The sequence below is a fragment of the Strix uralensis genome, chromosome 8, assembly GCF_047716275.1.
Source record: "Strix uralensis isolate ZFMK-TIS-50842 chromosome 8, bStrUra1, whole genome shotgun sequence".
In the NCBI taxonomy this organism is placed as follows: Eukaryota; Metazoa; Chordata; class Aves; order Strigiformes; family Strigidae; genus Strix; species Strix uralensis.
The window spans coordinates 15,119,492-15,139,464 of NC_133979.1; the positions used below are offsets into that span (position 1 = coordinate 15,119,492).

Sequence of the window (19,973 nt, forward strand, 5' to 3'; positions counted from 1 at the left end):
TGCTTCCTACCAGGTTTGGGATTTCATGTTCCCTTTCTTGTCAGAATTGTGGAATGGAGTTTATTTGATATCTCTCCTTGGCTTGAGTGCACTCTGCTTTTAGCTTTGCTTCCAGTTTGGTAATTTCTACCATCATGACTTCCTTCCTATTACTTAGCCTGTTTCCTCTCTGGTCAATATTACTGAAAACATAGACAAAGTAGTCAGTTTTTAATTGTAGATAGATTTTTTTAATTTCCATTGACTCCCCCTTGTATTGATGCCCCATGTTTTATTTGGTCTCATTAAGATTGTTTTGCTGTTTGTTTCAATATCACTTCCAAATTGTAGTTCAGTTTGACTATTGACAATTTTCACTTTACCTTATATTTTGACCTCTAAAACATGTCTGTCTCTGTTGATAGGTCTTTTTTGTTTCATCCTGTGCTCTGCATATCTCTAATAATCTTCTTGAAGGAGTTCTTCCTTTGCATGGAATAGTTGGACCACTTTCCCTCACACATTCTCTCCCTTCCATCAGCCCCACAGTCCACATAGTTTTAGCACTTTTGATTTAAAGTAATTCCAAGGCTCTTACATATTCAAGGTCTTGAATAGATCAGTCTATTTAATTTCACTAACAAGACCTTTTAGATTATCAAAATTTGCCCTTTGAGCTCTAAAGCCTTATTTTTACTGATTGTTCCACTTCATTTAAATGAGCTTCACTCATGATTAGTTTTTGGGCCAGTTTTCTCATAGTATCTGTATTGCTTATTAGAATAATGACCGTAATACTTTTATCTCTTACTGACTGTTGACTGCTTGGTAAACATATGCATTAATTTAGCTTAAATGTATTCTGTTTGATGCATGTCATCCTTTCTTATTTCTTTTTAATCTATCAGATTATTAGAAGACAGTTACACAAGGTTATTTATGCTTTCTTCACATCTTTTCTGGGTAGCTTGTACACTTCAATACCATGGTCCCAATATATAATTTTACCTTCTCTTTCCTGATCATCCACTGGTATTTCCTCAACCATAGCTCAATTTTCATTGACCAGATTTTCTTCTTGTTGTGTACAGTAAGAAGGCATAAAGATGACATGAACCTCTGCCAAGAGTTCCTTGTATTTCTTAAGGTTCTTTTCTTAACAATGTGGATCTCAGTCCCGATTGTTTCCATGAATATTCAGCCAGATACTATTCCCATGCACCTTCACTTTTTAGGCATTTTTCCCCCATCTAAATTGAAATTATTTAGTGTAATCATCTTTGATGTATTCCAGCAGGAATTTCATAGCGTCATTTTCCCACTGTGAAGAAAATTAAATTAAAAAAAAGATTCTTCTCTATTCCTAGCAGGATCCTTTTTTCCTTTTCCACCCACATCCCACATCCTCCTTCTTGGGAAATGACCTCGCATCCTGTTCTGTGGAATTGATCTAGTGACAACTTAGTTGTTTCTCTTTAACACAGGCTCCCAGTTCATGTAGACGCTATTTTTTCTCTTAGTCCATTTTACCATGTCTATTCACAGATGATCCTGCCTTTTGTTCTTCCTCACAAACTTCTCTACCATTCTCACTCCTCTGGATCCTAGCCTCCTACATTTTTTGCTGGAATTAACTTTTCCACTTTCTTTCTACCTCCTGTTTTGGTTTTGTCTGTGGTACTTTTTCAGTCTCCCAGATGGTAAGCATTTTCTTTAGCTTTCCTCTGTTTCCCAGACTGTTCCTTTTGTTCATTTTGTTGCAGGCTTCCCTAACTCACCAGTCTCCTCTGAGTTCTCTCTTGTATGACCTCTCGCTCAACAAGTGTCCATAAATCCCCAGCTGCCAATTCAGTTTGCTTTTTCTTACTCCATTTCCTTAAATCCACATCTTCATTCAACATTGCCTCCAGGCACATCTCTAATAAGGTCTTCTCTTCATGAACTTTAGCAGATGACACTTCAGGCATACATATCTTTACAGAGAATAAGATACATCTCACAGCTTCTGCATCCAGCTCACATTGTCCCTGCAATTTTTCTTGTACCCTCCATGGCTGTCTTGATTCCTTACATAGTCATTTCCTCTTATCTGTACCTTTAAGGTGAAAATCCCTCTCATTGCTGGATATTTATTTCTTTTTCTGGGCTTCCCTGCTGCCAGTGACATGTGGGTTGGTGGGACTGAATAGTTATGCCATTATCAGCTTGGCATACTGCAGGACTGAGGAGTGTATTGCAGGGTGCAGAGTAATAGGAGCAAATTTGGTTCACAGTCCATCTTTTTCAAAGCCATCTATCAACCAGGAGGCTGCTTTCCACAGCTATCATATACAGGTTTGATATTGAGACTAGACTTCTGAGTGCCCTGCTGGAGACAAATTCATCTGTTATTACCTGGTGAGTGGTCACTGGAAAAAGAACAAGTGAGAAAATAAGAAGTAAAAGTTGGGGTTCAACATACAAGTAAGATATTGAGAAGTTGTTGAGAAGTTCTGGAACTTTCATAAGGAAGGATGAGATTTCAGCCAGGTTAAATATTATCTGGGTAAATATTTAGATACAGAGTCTAGTTGAAGGATCATCTCCTTCTCTTAATAAAACAATCAAACTCCCAAACCTTCTCCAGTGAACCAAGAACATTTCTCAGAGGAAGAACTTTATGGGGCTCAGGCAGACACCAATAACTGTGTCACATAGCATTTATTAGAAAATCCAAATATATTCTCCTCTACTTTGTCCAATATCTATGTGATCATTTATCTGCAGCAAATTTTACTGTAAATGTGATTATTTCCAAGAAGCAATTTTTCATGACTGGATTAAGTATAGTACTTACCATATATTCTGTTCAGATAGAGGCATTATTCTGGAGTCTGTGTTACAAGTAAATGCTGGGATCCTACAAAGAGAACTCTTAGGCCTTTACCCCAGAAATGTGGATCAGAAACAGGAACAGACTCATGTTCAACTCAGCTTGATGTGCAGATGAGCTGGAGTCAGAATTCAGCCCTCTCTGAACAAGCAGTATTTACAGTAAGACATGCTTCTTACAAGACAAAGTTCAACTGTTTTAACTGCTAATATAGGACGTTTTGTCCCACCGAATCTCACCAAATAATAATTCTCAAAGAATGTTGATTTCATCCATTCATGTTTTCAGCCAGTGATGAAAGGACATGTGGTCAGCCATTTTCCTTTCTTCCCATGATTTTGGTCTAATTTCTGAGCAGAATGAATACATGTAGAGGTTCACAAAATTCTATACCATGGTGTAAAAATAACTTATTTGAAGTACTCTAAACAAAACAAAAAAAAAGTTCAGTTTCCTCTTGGATTGGATGCAGGTTCAAGAGGGTTGAACATACTCTCATATTTCTCTAATCAGCTTAAGTACTGCATTTAAATCAAATCAAAAATGTGCAACAGGTAATGTTTGTGGTATTTATGGTAATAAAGGAGAAATTCTGAAGTGGTTGAATGCAAATGTTTTGTCTCTCTTTTGTCTTGATAGATTTTAGATAACGTTGAAAATACTGGCTGGATCACACACCATCATCCTGTTAGTGATCCTCCTGCACAGAAGTGCTTTGAATGCTGCCTTCCCTTAACTATTTTAAAGACACCTGCACACTCACAAATAATAAATCTGTCAAGGCACACTTGGAAATACCCCATCACCATTTGTACAAGTTACTCTGTTCAAAATATTTCCGTGTTCAAAATCATTTAGCAGAGTTTACCAGATTTATAATCATTTGAGGCTTGCAGTATAAAACCCTAGCTGCATGACAGACTGAGTTATTAAGTGTTTATAGAAATCTGATCAAATGGACCATCAGAAGCTGGAGGAGCGGGGGGGGGGGGGGGGGGGGGTGGGGGGGGTGGGAAGAAATCTGTTTTAAACTCGACCATAATGACAGCTTTCCTCATCTTACAACTGTGACATGAAGAGGGAGCTGTAGCTCTTCTGAGACACAGCTCTGCCTGAACCAGCGTATCCAGCCAAGCGCCCCGATCTCCTCTCTCCTTCCTCGCTCTCCTCCGCTCCCCTCTCTCCTTCACTCACTCACTCACTTACTCTTCCTTTTTTTTTCTTTTTTTTTTTTTTTTTTTTTAATCCCTGTGCCCCTATGCCAGTTATTTTAAATGTATCTGTTCAAGTGGAGATAATCCATGCAAATCAGAGGCACTGGCTCCCAGTGCTTGATTCACAAAGAGAACTCAGCTTCAGGAGGTCACTCGTTCACAGCTGCTCCTCCCATTATATTTTTCCCTTATTGCAGAACTGCTGCATGTATACAGTGACTGAAAGGACTCAATTTACTGCAACTGCTGCCTGGTTTTACTTACAACTTTCTTTAAAGGGGACTTACCTTCTATCAGTCTTACTAAGGTAGGAAGTCTGATTCTTCTAAAGACATGTAATGCCTCCAGTGTTTGCTCATTATCAGATCCCACTATAATGATGCATATTGTTGTCAGAATTAGGTCCTAATAGAATTGCGCCAGGTGCCTGATGCTTTTGTTACTTGTGTGTATAGGTGCAACTGTTTAAACGGCTGTTTTACTGTTTATTTAGCCAGCTCTGTAGCTGCCACACGGCGCCCCCCCCACCTCTCCCCCCCCCCCCCCCCCCCCCCCCAGTTTTCTTTTCCTTTTCATAGTGGCAGGTAGGATCTTAGAGCAGCAGCTTTCTAATCTACAAATGTAATCTTCAGTCAAGTTTGTATTTCCTTTTTAAAATGTTTTCTAATGTCTATGTAAGTTAATACAGTGGTCTGTACCCCCCCAAAGGAAAATAGTATCAAGAGAGCTTTCTGGCCTGAAACCTGCTATCTTTGGAGCAGAACAAACTGTTGAAAGGTTTAAACAAAAATAAAAAGGTTACTTTTTCTTTGCAGTGTTGTAAACAAGGAAACTCCAGGCCTCACTGCAAATGGGCTTGTTTTAAATTTAGACCACAAGATAAACATACAGTTAATAGAATTGCCAGCAGAAGTGGTGAAATGGAACCCTCACAGTTCTCTGTTAGTATCTATTGTTCAGAAAGGTTGGACAGGCAGTGCTTGCTCTGCAAACAAAGTGCAACTCAGAAACAACTATTTGAATATGATTCTTACAAAACTCCTTAAGAAAAGGAAAGTCAGGCACTACTTCATTAGTTACATTCTAACTTTGAGCATACATCACATGAAACATTGAACTAATGCATCTGACAGCACACACTGCTTTTATGAAAGCAGACATTAAATTTTGCATTTATTTATGTATATTTCTTGGAATTTGTCCGAATTTAGGGATACAAATGATTAAAATAACTATAAAAACAACTTTGGATGTGTTAAATCACAAATAATGGATTTGAAGAGTAATGTGTTGAAAAAAATAGAATTATTCTGAGTTACACTTGTCCCACAGTAAAGTTCTTGTTTGTTGTTGCACAGCTGGAATTAAGAAATTACAATGATTAGCTTTGGAGCCACCCCGCTTTTGTATAGACTTACTATCTAACACACCCAAGTTAATCAAACAACAGTTCTGTGAAGATTTAGACAGAATTTAAAGTGAAAATTTAGTTGACCAGCCAGGATAGAGAGAGAAGCATAGATATTACCAAACATATCCTGTCTAATTTCTTCAAGAACACTTGAGGCATACATTTTCCATTTCACCTTTTTCGATTAGATATTTTTAGTTAGCATGCTTCACGAAAGAGTACTTGCTCACTATATTAAGTATTTCAGTGCCTAAAATGTGCATCTTTTCTCTTTGATATACAGTCTGCTTTTTGAAAAAAACGCATTCTGATTTTGGAGTACAGTACAAACCTAGAGAGCCTTGTCATTGTTAGCATAAAGAAGACATCTACACAAGTATTACTGTGCAGAGGGCAATCTTTCTTTCTCTGGCATTTGTTAGGTTACTGTACGTAGAATTTAGCAGATAAATATCTTTTGCTTCATGGCATTTTGGAGATCCTATTGGTATGCAGGTTACCCTGTGAGGATGGCAACTGAAAAAAGAAATATGTTTTATAGCAGTGTGTAATAAAAGCCCTTCACAATGATGTAAGTGGAGTCTGACCTTTCTTTCTTATCCTGTAATTAGAATTTTTATTAACTCTTTCAAGTGCAGAGTTTTTTGAGTAAATTAATGTTACTTAGGGAGAACAATCATGTATTTTTGATCTATGAGTTTTAAAAGTAAAATTTTAGAATCCTTTTTAGACAGGGAAAAATAAAAATAAAAATATATTCTTCCCAGCAACTTCTTTCACACAAAGCAATTTTGATTTGTAGAAAAGAGAGATTTGATACAAGCATCCTGCCCCCCACACCCCCACACCCCCCCTCCAGAAGAAAGAAAAGAAAAAAAGAAGGGAAAAAAGCATTTCTAAAAAAGACTTTCATTCTCTGAAAGAGGAGGGGAATGGATTTTAGAGAAGAGAGCTGAATTTAAGGAAAGACATTAAGGATCTTTTGTCTGACTGAATCTCTGGCCAGGATAAAGTTGGGAAGTAAAGGTGATCCCTGTGGAGTTTAGTAATATACAGAGATGAGATTAGATGACTCACCACTGGAGATATGAAAAAGGGAGAAAAAGGCCTTTCCAAGGAAGATTTTTTGTAAGTGGATTAAAATATTGTTGCAGCAGACAGTTATTTCCTGCTTCCTTTCCACCTTTTACCGAATGACCAATGTCTTACAGGGACAAAAGTGTTCCTTAGTGAGTCATCATCATCATTTCATACAGTTACTTCCAAATTATGTACTCAATTCTTCTTGTAGGTTCACCAGGTTTACCTGACATAACTCAGCTTAATTCCTTGATACACTGAAATAAATGAGAAGAAATCAGGCGTTTATATTATTTAGGCCTCTGAATGTATTTTCAGTAAACTCTCAATGGAGTGAACCTTTGTGTTGGATTTCAGCCTAGTGTAGACTACACAGTTTTCTAAACAAGATTGTTAGTGTCCTCCTACAACCAGTGCCTTTTTTCTATTGGTGTGGTTTCTTCCTCTGTCTCTGCAAACTTGCCATTGCTATAGTAACTCAGTCAAACATCTCTTCAAGATAAGTTACCTGATACTCTGCTGTAGTGTGCCTTGCAGCAGAATCTATAGGATGCAGTAAACCTTGTAGCTGTATATCATGCAGGGCTCTTACTCCCATCAGGTTCTATTCTGCTGGTTTTACAGAAGACACTTAAAAATATAAATTATCATCTTAAATGGATGCTATAGGGATTGTTAATAAGTTCCATTTGACTTCTTAAAGTCCTTAGTTGCTTTCAGCTCTAAGCAGGTACATTTGCTGAACTATACCTTAAAAATATTCTAGAGAAGGAACAAAATTTGGGAATCCTAAAAAGTAAGTGGTAGAGTCTTTGAGAAAAGGTACAGTTATAAATGGGAAATATAATTGTCAACAAAGCCCTTGGTTAATGATTTGTCAGTATTTTCTATAACTGCATAGAAAGAATACATTCCTCACAGCTTCTCATCAACTTACATACACAATTATATCATTTTTATCATTGCCTTGTACTGTAGAGTAGATTATTAAAATGTAATGTTGTAGAATACAGACCTTGCATTTCTTTTGCAGATAAAGTGTGCTTATACCTCTAGGGGTTAAAAGCTGAATTGGATCCGTAACTTGCCTACTGACAGCCTTTGAAGTTGCTCTTTATTTATTTATTTATTTATTTATTTATGTCTAAAGGTTTAGATTGACATCCTTTTATATGTTTGGAATTCTTCAGCAAATGTAAAATGCTTGGTAATGACTGAAATTAACCTAAGGCTTTATATATCCATCTTCCCCAGGAACTGCACTGAAGCTTTAGTAACAGTTGAGAATTTTATGCAAACTATTCTCATGAGAACATTTCATTTCTCTGTCCCATCATACTCTCTTTATAATTTCTAGAGGTGTTTTAAGTCAAGTTGGATCCTTTTGCATCCCTCTATCCCTGTTACCTCTTCTGGGGAGCCTACACTAAAATTTTCACAGATGAAATGCACCAAAAGAGGGGCAGATAAAAGAAAATAAGTGGAGTGGAAATGAATCTTTAAATGGCAAGTCTGTGAAACATGGAACATGGTTATCTGACGTTATGTCAGAGAGTGTTATCTTTTGAGGAGAAATGAGCAACAGCAGTCCACACAGGAAAAGTAATTGTTGCTTTACTTCTGTCTGTTTATTTGGGATAGCTTGAACTGTCTCTCACTTTTTCCTTTCTCTCAGTGTGAAAAGATTAACTATTAGAAATGCAGCCAGTAGACATCTGACTTAAAAGCAATGCTCATTTGACCTTTGGACACAAAAAATCTAATGCAAATGAAAATCTCAGCAACCTCAAACATCACTGAGTACAAGAAATATGCAGAATACGGATCAGTAGAAATTCAACACTATTAAAAATAGAAATAAAATAAACCACTGAAATCACATGGTTAGATTAGCATTTATTTCTTCATTCCATATCAGAGTATCAGATGCTGAAGCTTTGTCCAGTGTACCTGAGGCAAAAGATCTGTGGCAAAATTCTGCATTATTTTTAACTGCAACTGAAATGTTAGGGAGAAGAATAAAGGGAAAAAGAAGGGTAAGAGATGCTTAACCAATACCTACATATTTCTCAAAGGTTAGGTTTTATAAGAGACAGAGTACACAGGAATTAAGACGTATTTAAAGTCTGTGTGATGCTACCACTTCTTTATTTAAAGGTTACATTTGTCATGTAAGGGACTTCATCCCTCCCATTGTTTTAATTCTGCCGGTTTGGTTGGGGGGGTTGGGGTTTTTTTTAACTTTGGGGGGGGTGTTATGTGAAAATGCATGAGTGTGAATGGATAAAAATCCTTCAGTATCTAGCCACTATTTCTTACTTCTCTTTCTACCAAGTTAGGAAGGAAGAAGGCAGGAGATGAAATGCATCCCACATGAGACAAAGGACTGAAAGAGGGATGCAGGTTCTGTCTCTGGAGAAATAAAGCTAGTCACAACAGGCCACTTAGAGCCAGGACTTTGATATCTGTCTTGCCCCTACAGAATAGTCTATGACACTGAGGAAGAGGTTGAAATACTTGTTAAAGTCACTTAACAGCCCCCATGCAATTTCTGTTACCCAGTCTTTGCACTAGCTGAGTTAGGTGAGTTCATAGAACAGTAATAGTATAATGTTAATTGACAACCTAAAATTTAAAACCAGAAAGAAATTTCAGAATTTGCTCCAGTGAACCTGAGGATATATAATTCCCATCACCTTTACAACTGAGGCAAGAATGGTTTACTTGGAGGATATAAGGGAGATATATTAAGATATATTAAGTTTTTTTTACTAAAACTTCATTGTCCATGTTGAGTCCAAACTTGATCACTAGAGAAACAGCCAGCTGAATGAGCAGGCAGCTCAGAAGAGGGGATCCACAGGGACCCCGTGTGTAAGTGACCTTGTTCCACATTTCCAGCAGGTCATGGAACTGGCCTGCACCAAACTTTTCTATAGTTCCAGTAGCTTCTGCACTTCCTGTCCAGCGAGTTATGTGTAACCTGGTGTCTTTTTTCAGGGGAGGGAGGGATGGCCCACAGAGAGAGATGGCTGAAATTTAAAGAAGATAAATGTTGAGCTTGCCAGAAAATTATGCAGATCAAAAGTGTTCCACGAATGTGTGTTATGTGGTTAGTTATTATGTGGAGCAGGCAGGACAGACAGACAGATGCAGAAGAGCTTTGGGGTAATATGAGGGACAGGCAAGGACATTATAAAAGGCTGCTTGAAAGTCTGACATGGTTTACAGCCAGAACATTTGGTTTTAATTTATTTAGAAATTACATTCCTAGATTGTGAAAAACTAAATACAGCATGGCATTTCTGGGGATCTTCCCTGTCTTGTTTGGCATGTATCTTTTCTCTAATGTTCCAGTCTCTTCTCCGGGCTTCCTTCTATCCCCTCAAAAAATCCACCAAAAGTGTATCATAAGACCTGTTTAATTTCCTACAAAAGACTATACTAAGTGTGCTTTTAATGTAATGATGTCAGTGGCAGATGATAACATGTATTAAGTAGTGCAAACTGCTGATTATCTGTCAGGATAAATCTGTTTATTTCAGAAATAGCAGTCTGACAACCCCCTGTTGTTAATCATGAAAGTACATGCTAATGCCAGGTACTGTTTGGTTGGAGTCTCTCAGAGGAATGTGTTTGTTAGATTTTTGCTTTGACAGTCTTTACACCAAGTTTTGCAAATTTTCTGTATGTATATGTATATTTTAAAATATTTTTTTTTAAGAGCGAGGCTAGAGCAAAGCCGCTGATCTACAACTTAGGTTCACAGCAATTCAGAGGAAGGAATGACTTGTGAAAAGAGAGACTGGATTATAGGATTACACAGCAGTTCAGACTGTGCCCATGGCTGGGTTCATCTTTAGTAATTTCAATGCAGACCCATTAGTGATGAACAAAAAAAAGCAAAAGGAAAGTTAGGGAGTTCTTTTTCCCTGGGAGTCGCTCCTCTTATATTTGTTTATTTATTTTTCAGCATTTACAGCAGTTCCTAATTATATCCTGAAATAAAAAGACCATCTCCAGATGATGCTCATACCATTCCCCCTTTAATGAGATAAATGGCAAAGTGAACCAGCCAGCTTTTATAATGTGAATTTGACCCAGCTTTTGTGTTGTAGAAAATGAATGTTATGTATTTTGAGTGAAACATAAATGCAATACTGAGGTGCAGTTTGCCAAATCTTAGGTGAAGAGGTATTTTGTCTGACTTTATTGCATTTTGATCATTTCATGAATGTCGTAAAATGCTGAATAGCATAATAAAAATTGATATTTATATTGACATTTCAGGATTCTAAATAGAAGCTGAGAAAATCTAAACAGTCTTCAGTATCTCCGCAGCTGTTCATCTAAACCCATCTGAGTTCTGACTAATTCACTTTTTCTCCCCACATACCCTCAATTGGCCCTAATATAAACATCTCTCTCTAAAGCAATTTCTCCCTGGAAGATTATGCACATCTTCATCTTAATTCAGAATTTACATGTGTACTTTGCATATTTTTGCATCAGTATGTGTGTTTTAAATTAGATAAAGGTCACTGTCATTCATAATCAAGAAGAAGGTGTATAAAAGGTCAGGATTCAATAAAAAAACCTGATTAGATGTAGAGGTTTGTTCATATGATTCAGTATATCATTGGATAAGTGGAAATCATGAGTCAACAAATTAACCTTGGTATAATGGGTTACTTGCTTCATTAGGATCAGAAATGAGAGTCACAATTTTTTTTCCAATGTACTCCTTGTTTGTCTCCGTAATAAGAAAAAATACCATGGTGTTGATAGTTACACAACTGAGTATTTTTATAATTTAATTTGGCTTAAAATGCAACACAAATGACAGTTCTTGTGTTAAAAAAGGAACTGAGGCACCAAATACATTTGCTATGAATATAAATATCAATGAAAGTTATCCACTGTAAAAATAGGTAGGTTAATTTAAAATAATGGCCCGTATGTTTCATATAGGCTTTAGTTTAAGCACATTAAAGAACCCGTGATGATTCAGGCTTTCAGGGTCTGGTGTCAGGAGGAGATCCAGATGCAAGTGAGCGTGAACTAAGAGCAAGGATGAAGTTGCATTCCACATATTGGTTCTGCCTCAAACTTTCCACATGTTCTTGGGAAAATCACCTATATTGACTATGCCTCACTTCCATCTGCAAAAAAGGAAAAATAGTAACGATGCTTATATTGCAGGAATGTTTCTGTTTCTGCACATGGATTTACCAGGAGGGCTAATGAAATTTTAGGATTCCCACCACGGCCCTGTTCATTCCCCCATATTCCTAGTCACTTACTGCAGACAAAATGGCAGGGCTGTGGATCTCTGCACTTGAAAACATCTGAGGATTCTTCAGTAATATTCTCCAGGATAGATGAGAAATATCAGAAGTGAAAGGAGTCTATATTTACAAAATAATCTGGCCTAGAAAAGACAGCATCATTTATACAAAATGTTAATACCATATTTTCAACTTCAGACTGTACATACTTGGTGCAATTTTTATGATTACACCGTAAGCTTTTCCAAACTGATTTTTTTGTGGTGGTTTTTGGGGTTTGGGGGTTGGTTTTGGGGTGGGGTTTTTTGCCTGGAAAGTGTTGCAACTATTTCAACCTGTACCATAGCAGAAAATTCTATTAGAAAAGCAACATTACAATTAAAATAGTTATACATGTCAATGTTTCAGACATTGTGTATTTCTTTGAGCTTTCTTCACGTCTGTGTAGAATAAATATCAAGTTACTACTTGTTCATTTTTTTTTCCCTTGGGCAGCATTCTGTACCTATTAAATCCTAAGTATGAAAGAAAATTAGACTTGCCTGTTACCACTATAAACTTACACCAAATGGTTTTCAAATAACATGTAGGTAATCTCTCTTCTGTAAACACAGAGACTTGGGGTTGCTCATAATTAAAGCTGCAAGCATCACAATTTAAGCTGACTCTTTTCTGATGTTCATATGCCTCATTCTCTCCCAAAATAAAATAGAAAGAAAATACACTGAGCCATAGTAAACTTTCCTTATTTACAATATTGTTTGGATTTTATGCAGTTTTAATACAGCTATAGCATTAGTCTATTATTTCATTCTTTTCAGTTGGGCATGAGCAGGACTTTCAGATGGGGCATTAGCAAGTGAGATTGTAGTATCTGTTCCTGATCGTTAAAAGGATCAGACAACGTTTTTGTAATAATCAGGCTTAGCTTACTGTAACTCCCAGCTTCTGCCTCTCCTCTGTTTCATAGGTTTGTAGGGCTGAGTTGTTTGACTGGTACCCACCTTTCAGAGCCTCGCTGTAGGCAAACTCCTGATGTATGTTGGCCTTGGAAGTACCAAGCTACAGAAGCAACATGTGAGTGCATGGAGGGTGTACCTTCGTGAGGGTGCACATAAATTAGGAGTGCACTCTTGAAGCAAATCTCCTTGTCCTCCCAAATTACTGAGCTTTGGCCCACATCCAAAACCATCCTTGTTCCTTCTATCACTAGATATCACTAACCTAGAGGATGTGTTTCAGGAATGCTTCTGATGGGATCTGACCAGTCGTGGGCATTCAGACTACAGGACCAAGCTAGAACTACTAACCCAAATTAAAATACCTTGAAATATGCACATTTATGTTGGGTTCTCAGTGTTTGATAATTCACAATACACTGACTTCTAGTGAGTGGTAGTATTTACTAAGATAGACATATCCTGAGACATATCTACATAGAGAGTTGTCACTAGACAGAATTCACCAGCTCTAACCCTTATTTCAATTTTAGAGACTCATAGTGTGTCCAAGTTATTACTTCTAAGGACTTGCTGCAGATGTAACATAAAAGGAAACTTTGTCCACCTCATCAAAGCTAGGAAGTCATACAGATCAAGGAATACCCTTTCTATACTATGGCCATCTCCTGTGACTTGTCAGCTGATGAAAAAGATGCTCCTCATAGTCTCTCTTCTCTCAATAATATCTGCACAGTAACAACCAGAATTGGGTCCTATGTACATAGAAAGAAAAACTCTTCGTGCTCCACTGAAGCTCAGGAAGTGACCTTAGGACACTGGACAGTGTCTAAGTCTAAAGAAAGCTAAACCATAGGAGTTTTGTAGATGATAGCATAGCTATTCCAGTCAGTTTTGTGAGGGCTTTCTCTGTAACATGGTAGGAGGTAACATGTAAGTGGGTGAGAAAAGGGGTTTATGTAAAATGACTAGACTTCAGAGTCCTCTCCCTGAAGCAGTGTTGTATCAGCTGTTTTTGCAACTAGGTAGCTCTGTGAGGAAGGGACGTTTCTCTTGTTCTTGCAGTATCTCATACAAATCTTTGGACTATGATAGCGTGAAATAGTCCCTGCCCACACCAACTCACTTTAGCTGCATAGATCTGTTATTTTGTAAGTGATTCATTTAGCCCATAGTGTCTGTGCTGAGATCTCTCTGAAGACAAGGTGTTGGAAGTCAAGAATCTCCTAATTCTGACACTGGTTTGTAAGGTACCTTTGGAAAACTCACCTAGGTGAATTTTTTCAAACTTAAAGTTGTGAATTTAAAATTCACGTTTAAGCATCTAAATTAGTGGTCTGATTTTAATGTGTGCTGACACTCACATTTTCAATCAACTTCAAAGGGAGCTATGAGTGCTCAGAAGTCTAAACCTATGAAAATCAAGCCAGTTAGACACTCAAACTTGAAAGGTTTCTCCTGTACCATTATTGTTATTTGCATTACTTTAGTTCTATAACTGGGGTTTCAAGCTACTAAAGTGCTAGGCACTGTATTTTATATATCTTTTTTTTTTTCTCATTTCTTTATGTGTAAAACCTGGCACACAAGGATGTTATGATCATTGTTTGGTTAATATTTGTATATAGCTTTGAAAAATAAATGCTCTATAAACACAGGATATAATTATTCATGGAAGAAAATGGTATTCCTATTATTCATTCCTTTTTGAAATAAGTTCCTTGGATTTTGAACCTAACCTTAAGAACCAGCGTTGATACTGCATGCGGAATACATACAATAAAATATAGGGGCCAAGTTCATAATTTGCTGTTAAAATATATGCTATAACTGTAGTAGTTTGAACAGTAAACAAATTAAATAGTCATATGCTGTGTTTAATTTGAGCAGAAATCACAACATTTAACAACTCTTACATAATCCTCAGAGAAATTAAGTAGAATGATGAACCACAAAGCTTTCCTTAGAAACTTTTGTCTTATCCATACCTCTTTATTTTAGTTATGCTGATCCCTTACTAGCAAACAGTAGACTCTTTGTGACTGGGTCCTACATAAAGCTTGCTTTTTTCCCCTGAGGATTCAATAACTAAGCTGCTTGAAACAGCTTTGATGAAACCATCTTCTTTCATAGAATGTAGTTCCAGCACTGCTGATAAATTCCACAAAATGGTGTCAATTTAACCAATGTTTTCTTTGGAAACAAAACCAGGAGGGAAACTGGTAACATATTAGTGTTTTCAGAGCAAACCTTTACATAGAAGTTATTTTTGTTTACATGTTTTCAATACCGCAATCTTATACAGCACAAAATTAAATGAAACATTTTTATTTTGTCAAAATATTTTGCTTAAAAAAAATGTTTTTCACTCACAAATAATTAAGTAGTTCAAAGATCATTTTTAGTTTAGAACTTTTTTAATATAGAAGTGTTCTGTGAATCAGAGTTTCCAACCTCTGAAAAGTTGAGGCCAGTAGCAGTGTTCCCATTTACTTCAGTAACAGCACAATTGCTATATCTGAGGAAAGGCAATCATGATCTGCTTGAGTTTTTGTATGCGTAAACGCAATATGCATATGTATAATCCGTCAGATCCCTAATGTTAGATTAAAACAATATGTAAGCATTTCTCAAGAAAAAGAAAATTGGGTTTTTTTATATCAAAGCTTTTACTGTTTGTTGGTGGTACGGCCCATGGCTATGACACCTTGACATGGGCACTTCCCTGTGCTATCAAATCAGGAGTGCAATTTTAATATATGTAAAAGTACAGGTTGGGTTTGTTTGGTTTTTTAAAATAAGACAGGTGGTTTAAAACCAGGCACTAACTGATTAATAAGTTTGTTCATGCAGACTTTCATTCAGGCATCAAGAATAAGTGCTCTGTCTGCTTGATAAATATCCAGGCTAAACACAAATGTTGTTATTTGTCAAATAGTAACTGTTTTAATGGGCAATTCTTTATGATCTTTAACAGCTATAAATTGATCTCCAGAACACAGATGCCACAGTGCAGTCCCAGTATTTCTGAGAATCCAATGTTAAGGAAACCTCAGTACAAAAGAAGGAAATGCTTTAATTTACTCCAGAGACAGAGTATATTAGGCATAGTAACAAGGATTTTAGCAACAAGCAGAAAAGTCAAGGATACTATTTTTCTACAAAGCAGATAATATAGTAATCAATCAAGACAGCCATAGTATATCTTCCAGTACTTAGAATATTAATAAAAGTAATCATCAGGAATTCTATTTAGATTTTCAGACCTTTACATCATGAACCATTAAAAATAATGATACATGATTTTAATCTGTTTGGTGTAAACTGATTGATTTCTTGCTTGTAAACTGCATACTCTTCAGATAGATCAATTTTCACATTTACCATATCTAATTATTTTCTGTTTCCTTCTTGCTTTAAAAGTCATAGATCATTTGGGGCTCCCTTTTCTTAACTGACAGTTTCTTGACAGCTAATACAAATAACAAAATAAAGCCTGTAGAAGAAATAAGTTGTATTTTATAAAAGGTTTAGCACAAGTGTTTACGTCCTCTGAGTACAAAGGGCTGTGCATGCTTCCTTTATCTTGTAGTCTCGGATGGCAACATTAACAAACCAACATTTTCTGCATTTCATACATAACGTTCCATGTGATTACAAACCTGAGCCTGGATAACTGAATGAAGTTTGCCCAAAAATGAAAAGAAAGACATATGCTCCTGAGAAAAAGGGCCCAGACCCATATCTTCTGTGAGATCTGGGAAAGTCACTCTTTCGGAAACTGCGTAGAGAGATCAAATGTGATAATAAAGGCTCACAATTCTAGCAGGTTTCCCTAGAATAGTACTTCAGAAATGTGAGGTGTGAAAGAAAGGCAATCTGTGCCAGATACTGATTAAATTTCAGTCATCTATCCAAAGCAGTCCCTAGTTGCTTGTAAAATGCTCCATGTAATTACAGTAACTACAGTTTTTAAAGCAATTTACACATTAGCCTTTATCTTGGGTCTCTCTTTGTGGGTGCATTTCTTCTTTGGAATCAATATCCTTAAAATATATGTTAATAAGCTATATGAATTTGTAGCCATATAGACTCTTTAAAAAATCCATCTCTAGTATCTTCTTCATGGATTCCTCTTGTCTGTTGGAAAAGCTTAACTGTAATCAAATATCACACTCTGGATGTTTAACTAACATTGTTCAGTGACCCCAGAGGTAAGTCACAACCATATCTAAAACTGTTAAGGAGTTAGGAGTTGATGCAAAATCAAACCAGGATATATTAAAATGCTGCCAGGATAAAATAATATTAAGGGCTAAACTTTGTCCTTTGCTAGTTACCCAGGTGCAAATATCAAACCTGGCAAATCCTTTCAAAACTTTGTGTGTCCTAATCTTTCAAATCTTCTTCTAGTCATTGGGCATGGAAGATTTTGCTAATGCAGGAAGCCACTTATGTAGTTATAGGATGAACACTGGCCAAAGAAATGGGGCCTGGCTCATTGCTGTGATATTCCAATTTTAAACTAATGTAGGTGTGAATTTTGGAAGGAAACTAAACTGACTATTTCATTAAAGTTGTACTGGCTAAAAACAGAAGAAATGCAAGGAGTGAATTGAACTCCTCACAGTCAGTAAAACTGTTCCCACCAGAGTTGCACAGTGCAGCTGCAGGTAGCTTTAAACATTTTTTGTTGTTGTTTTATTCTGTTTGTTCAGAGTGCCTTTTGTAAGTGCCAAGCACAGTAAAGCTCCTTAGTTATTCTGCATCTCATTGTTACCAAGGCTATTATCCTAACTGGGGCTAATAATATGAAGTACATTTATGTTTGTGTAGGAAAACTAAGATCACTAGAGATAATCCAAAAAGTTGTTCCACAAGGGATTATCTAGGATGCTGTTTTCCAAAACTGTCACATATCAGAAAAAGGGCAAAGCACTTGTAACTCTTGTGATTGATCCTCTGTCAAGTCATGATTGCTGTCACCAGCAGGTTACATTCTTTCAACAAAGCAGTAGGCGCTGCTGCATTTTAAGCTAAACCAGTTAGGCTTCCAGTGTCATATTCCCTTCCTTATCTCTTTCCATACTTCATTCTCTCACATTAAAAGAGATAAATTTGCAACTGAAAAGAGAAGATGATATGTGCAAGATCCTTCTGTAGTACATATTATACCTTAAAATTCATGCCACTTACACGCCGCCATTAGGTTTATTGTTCTTAGCTGTTATGTCTGGCTAAGGACCTGGTCCTGCACACACTAGCTATTATGTGGGGAAGCAGAACTATGTGTGACACCAAATGCTACATTTGGGCCTGAGGAGTTTTCATAATTGGGCTTATAGGCCCTGAAACCCAAGGTTAAAGCACTTAATTTACTTGAGCTGTGAGGGTATGGAATGATACATCTGTTAAAGGTTAAATACAGGCTTTAGTTGCCTATTGGACAAAACTGTACTTTTAAGATTCTCATGAAATAACAGATGTTTTTCAAACTGATTTTGAAATTAAATGCTTGTCTATGGTTCTGTTCAAAGACTCTGAAGCCTCTCTTTTACCACCAAACACCATTGCTTTGTTAGGCTGTGGTCAAGGATGCACAGGGCTCTTTGTCTTTCTCTACGCAGAGCACTCTCTTTGTTTTTCTTATTCCCTCTTGTCTTTCAGCCTTTGAAAGTGTCCAGTGGATAGACCCATAGTTCTCAGACATTTCCATGCATTTTTCTAAGGAATGTTAGAGATTTTGTTCAATTTTCCAGTGAATCCTTGCATTTGTAATTTATTTACATTAATTAATGTATTGTAATTAAATACCTACCTTTTTTCAAAGGCATTTACTTCCAAAGATATCTGTCAGTAAATCTGGTAGATTTCCTGCTTTCATATCCATATATTAAAGTGCAAATAAGACTTGAATTAAACATTCACTTTTTGTTTTTAAAGTTAACAGTTTTCCTGTGATCAACTCTTGTTTAAAATGGTTGTCAGTTAATTGTTGATTTTTGCAAAAGATTCTCCACTGAGTGCCAGTCTTTACAAAATTGTCTCAAATAGCCTCATCGGGCTAGATTTTAGCTTGCTTGCATAAAAGGTAGTGTTCTGTCTGATTTGACTTAGAATTCATGGAAAAGCATTCCTGGCTCTTCCCGCAGTGGTCTGTCACCTTCCTCTGCCAGAAGTTGCCATCCTCTCATTTCTGCTTGTGGACGAGTTTGTGTACACATTCCTTTGCATTGCAGGCAAAATGAGCTGGGAAATCTTAATGGACTGTTGAAGGTGAATATGAGCTAACCCAGCTCATTTTGTCTGAAATGGATTGAAAAGAACTCACATGACCTCCTTCCTCTGTCAGAGCTCTGGGGTAGTAGCTTCCCATGATGGAAAACAGTACCAACCAATTCAGGGAGATCTTGAAGACTTTTGTCTGTGTCCTGAAAAGCAGGTTCATAAGTCACATTACCTTTTCTCCAGCCCTTACAGAAAGACTTATATCAACTGTAAATGAGGAGTTGACTTTTAAGGGAAGCTAAGCAACCAGCAGTGAATTACAAGTAGGCAACACAGCTTTTTTCTAAGCTATGGCCATAGCCTCTATTGGTCATTTCAATTACTGAATGTCTAGGGGCAAAATGTCCAGGCCAAATTTAGCAAAGTCTGTAACAGCAGTAGTAAAATGCTGGCTCTGGCAAATTCTCTCTTCTCTAGATGGTGGTTCATTTTTAAAAATTACTGTCTAGGTGGTTGAGACTTCTATTATCTTTAGCGACGAGACTTCTGGAGGTGAAAGGCCCTTTCAAATAGCCATATTCTGACTCCCAGGTTTTAACCCATCTTTCTTCTTATGAATAACATGCAAAAAGCTGGAGAACCTAAAATGTCCACATAAATATTCCAAAATAATCTCATGTTCTCCCTACTCATGAACGAAGCTGATGTCTCCACTATTTCATAATGTTGCCTCACTACATTAGTAAGGCAACTGATTCATCTCTGCTACTCTCTTGCCCTCTAATATAATGTTTGAATCAGGAATGGTTAAAGTTCTCATTAGGTTTGTTGTGGGGTTTCATAATGAATTCTTTTTTGCAAGCTGGAGAGTCTTTTGATTTTTGCTTGCATATTCATAGAACTATGTCATAAACAAAGTCTAAATCTGGCACTACTCTCTTG

At 36.8% G+C, this 19,973-nt stretch overlaps 1 protein-coding gene across 19 annotated transcripts in view; it reads left to right on the top strand.

Annotated features, from left to right (window-relative positions):
* Positions 1 to 3,902: 3,902 nt before the first annotated feature.
* The window catches only part of ADGRL2 (adhesion G protein-coupled receptor L2), a 393,202-nt gene continuing 377,131 nt past the window's right edge, over positions 3,903 to 19,973 (top strand). For 3 of the 19 annotated variants that reach the window (XM_074876363.1, XM_074876366.1, XM_074876364.1), the window contains exon 1: positions 3,935 to 4,372. The gene's annotated coding sequence lies outside the window, so the exon portion shown is untranslated. Of the gene's footprint in view, positions 4,373 to 19,973 lie in introns of all 19 variants that reach the window. The other 16 variants (XM_074876374.1, XM_074876383.1, XM_074876372.1 and 13 more) reach the window with 10 other exon arrangements.